The sequence below is a fragment of the Chiloscyllium plagiosum genome, unplaced genomic scaffold (assembly GCF_037043375.1).
Source record: "Chiloscyllium plagiosum isolate Xiang-an unplaced genomic scaffold, Cpla_swu_hap1 HiC_scaffold_176, whole genome shotgun sequence".
In the NCBI taxonomy this organism is placed as follows: Eukaryota; Metazoa; Chordata; class Chondrichthyes; order Orectolobiformes; family Hemiscylliidae; genus Chiloscyllium; species Chiloscyllium plagiosum.
The window spans coordinates 462,077-470,139 of NW_028270315.1; the positions used below are offsets into that span (position 1 = coordinate 462,077).

At 50.2% G+C, this 8,063-nt stretch overlaps 1 pseudogene; it reads right to left on the bottom strand.

Moving 5' to 3' along the window:
- Positions 1–3,185: 3,185 nt before the first annotated feature.
- Positions 3,186–3,358, bottom strand: LOC148133918 (U2 spliceosomal RNA; annotated as a pseudogene).
- Positions 3,359–8,063: the final 4,705 nt, after the last annotated feature.

An 8,063-nucleotide genomic window follows, 5' to 3' on the forward strand; every position in this document is an offset into this window, starting at 1 on the left:
CGACTGGCAACGCGTTCCAGGCACCCACCATCCTCTGTGTGAAAACCTTTCCCCGCACTTTTCCCTTCTCACTTTCCCCCTCTCACCGTGAACCTGTACCCACTGACTCGCCACCCCACCCTTTCGATGCCTCTCAGTATGCTGTCGACCACTATCAGGTCGCCCCTCAGCTTCCGTCTTTGCAGTGACGACAATCCAAGTTTATTCAATCTCTCCTCACAGCAGAAGCGCTCCAGGGCAGGCAACGTGCTGGTAAACCTTCTCTGCACCCTCTCCAAAGCATCCACGTCCTTCTGGTAGTGTGCCGAACAGCATTGCGCGCGATATCCCAATTGTAGCCTAACTGGAGTTTTGTACAGCTCTTTGTACAGATCATTTATTTACACGTCACAAACAACAAAGGTCCTAGCACTGAGCCCTGCGGGACGCCACTAGTTACTGATCTCCTTTCCGAAAAATGCGCCCCGAGTCGGTTTTGTATCCAGCTAGCCGACTCACCTCAGATCCCACGAGACTCTACCTTTTGTAGCAGCCTGCCGTAAGATGTGAAGCGATCCAGAAGAGATTACTGACGCAAAGGTGACTACACTTAAATGAAAGTGCTGGGAATGGCAACCGTGATGGAACTCGCAGCCAAGGAAGGTCAACACCTCACAAAATGGTGGCTGAGAGTTCACAAAATGGTGGCCCAGGGACAAGCACCAACGCAGACACAAAACTGCCACTGCTGTGGAAACACATGTCAGGCAGCAGCAAATTGCTGCTGGAAAGAAGCTGTGTGCAGAAACTGCAGCATTAAAAAAGAATATATTAAGTGGGTGCGCTCGGGGGAGAAAGTACCAATAACCTGCAGCGAAAGTACAGGAAGAAATCCTAAATGGTACAAAAAGGGCAAGAAGACAAAAGCCCAGGCGCACAAACCAATGAGGTGTTGTTGTTACAGATACTGGCGATAGCTGCCGACGCCCCGGTCGCTCCCTTACTGAACGGCAAACCGGTAAGAATGGAGGTGGACACCGGTTTCATTGATACGGCTGAGTCACGTTGCGCTGCAACCTTCAGAAACTGAGCGAGGAACACACACAGGTGCTTTCACGGTGGGAACGTTCAGTTATACGGTCAGTCTGAAGACACAGCCTGCGCATCAACAAAGGAAATCTTAGAGCTTTATGGGCAAGAATGTGGTTGGACAGAATCAAACTCAACTGGGCCGAAGGCAATCACTTGTCAAGATTCTGAGAGTGACTGATCAAGAATTCTAAAGAAGCACGCTATTGTTTTCAATGGGATAGAGAAGCAGGACGCCGGGAGCCTTTGATAAGGTTCCACGTGGTAGGCTGTTGGAGAAAATGCAGAGGCATGGAACTGAGGGTGATTTAGCAGCTTGGCTTAGAAACTGGCTTTCTGAAAGAAGGCAGCGGGTGGTGGTTGATGGAAAATATTCAGCCTGGAGTCCGGTTACTAGTGGTGTGCCACAAGGGTCTGTTTTGGGACCACTGCTGTTTGTCATTTTTATAAATGACTTAGATGCAGGCATAACATAGGTGGATGGATTAGTAAATTTGCAGACGACGCTAAAGTCGGTGGAGTCGTGGTCAGTGTGGAAGAATGTTACAGGTTGCAGGGGGACTTGGATAAACTGCAGAATTGGGCTGAGAGGTGGCAAATGGAGTTCAATGCAGCTAAATGTGAGGTGATGCACTTTGGGAAGAATAACAGGAAGGCAGAGTACTGGGTCGATGGAAAGATTCTTGGTAGTGTGGATGTGCAGAGGGATCTTGGAGTCCCATGTACATAGATCCCTGAAAGTTGCCACCCAAGTGGATAGTGCTGTTAAGAAGGCTGTTAGGTTTCATTCGTAGAGGGATTGAGTGCCGGAGCCGCAATATCATGCTGCAACAGTTCACCTGCTGGTGTGTGCTAGGCGGTTTCCTTTCCCTTTGCTCAACGACCTATTTGCTGAACTAGCCGGAGGTCAGCTTTTCAGTAAAACTGAGCCCGGTAAACCCTACCTCCAGATGAGTGTAGATCCTGAGTTTAAATGAATGAGACACAATCTTATTGAAACATATTGGATTCTTACGTGGCTCGACAGGGTAAATGCTGAGAGGACATTTTCCCTCATGGGAGTGTCTAGAACTGAACAGAATAAAGAGGCACCAATTTAAGAGTGAGATCAGGAGAAACGTCTTCTCTCAGAGGGTTGTGAGTCTTTGGAATTTGTTGTCACAGACAGCTGGCACACGCTGCTTGTGTGAGACTGACTTTGCTGCCTCAGCCAGAACTGGCAGCATTCTAAGTGCAAAAGAAGGCAAGGGGGTGTTGTGCCAGTCCCTGCGTACACAGCCCAGGTGCCGGATAATCTGCAGTGCTCCTACCTGCCTTATTATCTTTCCAGGCCAGTTCCGGTCAGCAAACATTGGTTTGTTTGTTCTACGTTTTCTCACGTGCTGTTGTCGAGTTAGTGCTGTCTCTTTGCTTTTCCCAGTGAGAATTGACTCTCTGAGTAACCTGCCTCTGACTCAGTCATTCGTGATAGCACACACGATTCTGTCGCGGCTCCGTGAATCGGAAAATGGCTGAAACTCACAGTCCTTTGCCTCGTTTTTCCGGTCAGTCACATACGTACCTATCGATTCCGCCTGCCCTTGCAGTCTGATGAAAAGCATGTGCCTTAAATACGTCCCGATGATTTTTGTCCTAGCTCACAGTGTTCTCGAAATCTCTCTTTCAAGTCATCAAAATCAAAACGACTGAACCCCGAGATAGCTTCATCCCCAGCAGCATGCAGCAACGTAGCACAGTTGACCTTCTCTTGTTTTTCTGAAATGTCGCTCGCGAGTATGAAAAGCTGGTGGGCAGCTACGGTTGCTGCGACTCCCAAATTCTGACACCACGTGGTGTGATCGGGGCCCGGCGTTGGCGGGAAGGTGCAGCACGCAGCAGGGGTCCGAGGGGATGACATTGAGAGCAAGTGTCAAGGTGCGCAAGAGACAGAGATGGCGAGAGAAGGATAGGGAGCGGGAGCTGAGCAGCCACCTTAGAACAGACGAGTTTGAATCGACTCACGCCCGGTTGGATGTGAGGTGTGAGAAATGAAGCACTTGGTACTCAAACCCATCCAGCAGACACAAAGCACCGAAAGCCTGAGTTATAAACATGAAGCTGTTTTTAGATTTATAGATGAGGGGTGCACCGTTCCCGGAGGTACTGCAATACCAGGTCGATGCGTGGAGTGGACGGAGCAAGCCCCTATTCCATCTCCCTGCTCCAAAAATCAATTTAATATATGGTCCCCAGATAAGGGACGTATCAGATATTAAACTGATAAGAACAGATTTTTTTTATTTCAAAATATACTTTATTCGTATACATAAATCTTTGGTACTTGTACAATTTGTCATATCGTTCATACATATATACATTCCATGTCGTAAAGAACAGATTGAATTGCTCAAATTTACAGTTATCCTAAATACAGTTCCCTTCATTAACCATCCAGTCTCTTATTATTTAGCTGTGGCTTCAGCGGAACCCACCTACTGAGTGGGTGCCCTGTTATATGAGAGCAAAGGAAAACTTCTTTAACCCCCAGTTTATGGGGTTACCCTTGTCCATTTGACTGTCCTGTCTCTGGGGTAGCTATCTGCATCCCCATGGTGTGCACGAACTGCTGGACCTTCTCTGGGCTGAGGTAGCTATCCAGGCCCTCACTGGGGTCATTTACCTGCTCTGGTGTCATTGAGCCAAGGCAAGGGTCCGCACCGTCCAGTTCTGTGTCTGACAATGGGACTGTCAGAGGATCGCAGCTCTCAGTTACCTGTAGTTGTGGGACAGTGGGTACCCCCTGGTTCTCACTGGGTGGAGGGTGGACTTCAGGGGGTCCGTTGTTTCCTGGCTGGGAGGAAATGCCCTCCTCTTTATCTACGGCGCTCTGTCTCTTCTTCTGGTGGTGATGATGTTCTTTGTGCCCGTCTTCCCCATCCGAAGTGCTGGCCGTCCCTCCCTCGTGCAGCTGTCTTTTCCCCCTTTGCTGGGAGGCTTTGTGGGCGTGGCCGGATTTTCTCTTCCTGTTTATAACCGGTATCCACTCCTCTGCCTGCTCGATTACCTCCTCCTCCTCCTCCATTGCTTCCATCTGCCCAGCGAGAGCTAGGATTAGCTGCTGTGTCTCTCCACTGGCTGCCCCCTCCTCCACTCCAGCCTGTTCTTCTTTCTGGGTGCCACCAGACTCTGTTTCCCTGCTGTCTAGGTGGACGTTACTGGTCTTTGGGGGTCCACGGCTCGCCTTGCCACCTCCAGCCATCTGTGCGTAAGTGGGGCCCCCCCGTCTTGGGCAGGTCTTGTACACGTGGCCCGCCTCTCCGCACAGGTTGCAGCTCCTTTCTTCCTGACAGTCCTTAGTCAGGTGACCCTCCTGTTTGCAGTTCCTGCAGATGGTCACTTTGCAATCCACCAGCACATGTCCCGACTTCCCGCAGGCTCGGCACACTTTTGGCTGCCCTGCATATGTCAGGTAGCCTCTGTTCCCTCCAATTGCGAAGCTCGAGGGTGGGTGAAGAATGTTCCCATTGCCATCGACTCTCAGAGTCACTCTGACCTGCCGCTTACTGGTCCAGATCCCAAAGGGGTCGATCACGTCGGTGGCTTCTCCCTCAACTTGGACGTACCTTCCCAGGAAGGTCAGGACATCAGCCGCTGGAACATAGGGGTTGTACATATGGATTGTAACAACCCGACTCCTCTGTGCAGGAAGCACACACAATGGGGTTGCCGACAAGATGGAGAACAGCGGCTCCCCTTCCTTCTCCTTGAAGACCTTCAGGAGCTGTTCGCACTGCTTCACACTCCTGAAGGTCACATCAAAGTAGCCTGCCCCAGGGAAATCCTGCAGGCAGTACACGTCTGCTGCAGCGAACCCACAGCATCCTAGCAATACCTTCTTAATAAACAGGATGCGATCCATCGGTGTACGGCCCTCCACCTGCTTGACAGACACCCGGACGGTGTTTCGAACCCCCTGCCCAGGGCTGCGCGCAGCTGTTGAGGCCATAGCTCGGAGGTTGGCTGGTCCCTGAATTGGTGTTAGGCCGAAGCCAGCATGAAGATCCACCAATAGCAGGTCAGCACAACCAAACGATCCTCCAACGTCCAATCACGATCCAGCGATGATCTCCACTAGCTCTGATGACTCACAACTCGACCCCCGTCCTGATAAGAACAGACACTTGATCTTAGCCAAAAGGCCGAGAAGCGATAACTACAATACCGCGGACTGCCTCAAGTCCCATTTGTCCTCCATGTTTTCAATCAGCTTGATTCTGTTCAAAGACTTGTAGATCACTGCTGACAGTTTCCCTGTCGCCGTAGTCCTCCCAGGATTTCTAACGAGAGCAGCAGGTCCGTTTACAGCAGTTGCTTTTTTTCCCCTGTCAGTGAACCACTGTCTCATGGTCATGTAGAGATCGTCAGTATCTCACCAATCAAGTGGGTCAGGGCTAAGCTTACGTGACTTCTCACGTGACCAGCACAGCGTTTTTGAGGAGGCGGTAACCAACTGCAGAACTGCACGCATTGAATGATACATTCAGCCTGTCATGTCTGCATCAGCTCTCTGCACGAGCAACTTCCCCAGTCCCACTCGCCCTGCAGCAAATATTCTCTCTTCAGATAAGTATCCGACCCTCCGACCAAAGTCACCATTGAATCTGCCTCCAGCACCCTCTCTCTCAGGCAGTGCACTGCATATTCTCACCACTCGCTGAAGATGCTTGGGCCTAGGACGCTACCTCGATGAAACGTGACACGTAGAGAAGAAAGCAATAGATTCAGCCGAGCCCTCCATGTCTTTGATGTGTGTGGATGTGCCTGCAGTTAGAACATTGCACAGTACAGGCCCTTCGGCCCACGATGTCGTGCCGAGCAGTTTTCTTAATCTAAGATCAACCTAACCTACACACCCCTCAATTTACTGCCGTCCAGCGTGTGCTCGCCGAGCAGTAGCTTAAATGTCCCTGACAGTTTGTGGGAGATTAGAAATGCAGTTAGAGATGTTGTTTTTGCAGATGGGTGACGGGGTGTTGTGGGGGGAGGGGAAGGGGAACATTACACAAACGGTCGCGGGATTCTTGCAGCATACCTAAGGCTAAGATTTTAACGAATATAGAGGTTTTTGTTTAAGAAATAGTTGTAAACTAAGAAATAACTTTAAAGTGTTGTAGCTGACCACAAAAGTAGCAGTAGGGGCATTTCACAATAAGCTTATAGTATGATAAGGGGAACTGGATAAAATAGCAGACAGGCTGTAACAGACAAGGACAAGGACAGCAGGGTAGTCAGATAAGGAAAATTAGAGAAAAACGAGTGAGGTAATCGGCTTATGATAGGATGGGAAAAGGGAGGCGTGATTCCGCAACTTGCAAACTGAATAAGAATGCTTACATGTTTTGTTTTCGCGCGCTTTTGCTAGCCTGATTGCTTGAGCAAAACGCCTGTTCTTGCAAGGCCGTAAAGAATTAAATGTTCTTGTTTCCAAGGCTTTGTCTCAGGCTGAATTGTGAGTGAGTTTTGTTTCTCACAGTTGCCGAAGGGCCTGTTGTTGCGCTGCTCTGTTCGACGTTCTAAAAATCTCAGCTGTTACCAATGTGAAAAATCCCTGCCTCCCCACAAGGCAAATGATTGGAGCAGGTTCGAATTCTGACCGAAAAATCTCACTGTCAGGAAATCTCGGCTCGCTCACCTTTACGAACAGTACCTCTTACAGACTAATCCATCTTGTCTTGGAAAGTGTGAACTCCCATCCCCCAACCCACCTCGTGCAAATGAATAGCACGACGGGGCGGGGATGTGAAGATCAATTTACAGCAAATCAGCCTTTATTGGTTCGGCTCCAAACATTCCAATTCGGTCTGCTTCCTTAGAATTGCAAATCAAGATTCAAGAGTGCTAATTGCAGCGCTAACAGCAAGCTAATGGTTTGATAGTGGCTGTGCAATCAAAAAGCAAGGTCTAAAATGCAAAATAAAGCAAAACACCCAGTAAGCAAAACCTCAGCATCTGTGGGGAAAAAGCAGAATTAACGCTTTTTCGAGTCCAGTGACCCTTCTCCCGAAGGGTGCAGCGAGTTCTGTTTTCGTCTAGACATTACAACCTGCAGCACCACGCGTGGAGTCAGTGATCAACTGCACCTTCACTCTATTGGTAGCCACTGAGCACGTACATCGATGCTTGCATCAGGACGAGACGAAACCTGAACCAAACGGACGGAGGCTCCGAAGCTCTCTGCCACCCTCTCACCTTCAATGCGCACTTGGATCCATCCGGCTGCTCCGCATCAGGAAGCATCAATGGGGCGGCCTCAATCAACAGATGGGAATCAGAAAGCTTCCCCACACAGTCACACAGTACAGAAGAGGCCCTTTGGCCCTCCGAGTCCGCACTGACAAAGCTACTCTAAGTCTGCTCTAGTCCCACTTTCCAGCACTTGGTCCGTAGCCAGGAAAGGTTATGACATTTCCAGTGCTCATCCAAGTAGTTTTTCAAGGTTTTGAGGTTCCCCGCCTCGCTACCCTCCCAAGCAGTGCATTCCAGACCGCCGCCACCCTCTGGGAAACAACTGCTTTCTGTCATGACCGCAAGACCACGGAAGGTCTGACGGCCCATAAGACGTAGGAGCAGAATCGGGCCATTCGGCCCACGCTCCGCCATTCGGTCGTGGCTCACAGGTTTCTCAACCCCGATTCTCCTGCCCTCTCCCCACAACCCTTGATCCCCTTATAATCAAGAACCTCTCTATCTCTGTCTTAAATGCAACCTCATCTCAGCCTGAAGGGACGACCCTTCACCCTGAGGCTGTACTTCCAGGTCCTCGTCTCGCCTACTAGTGGGATCATCGGGTTCAATTCCCGCCTCAGGCGACTGACTGTGTGGAGTTTGCACGTTCTCCCCGTGCCTGCGTGGGTTTCCTCCGGGTGCTCCGGTTTCCTCCCACAGTCCAAAGATGTGCAGGTCAGGTGAATTGGCCATGCTAAATTGCCCGTAGTGTTAGGTAAGGGGCAAATGTA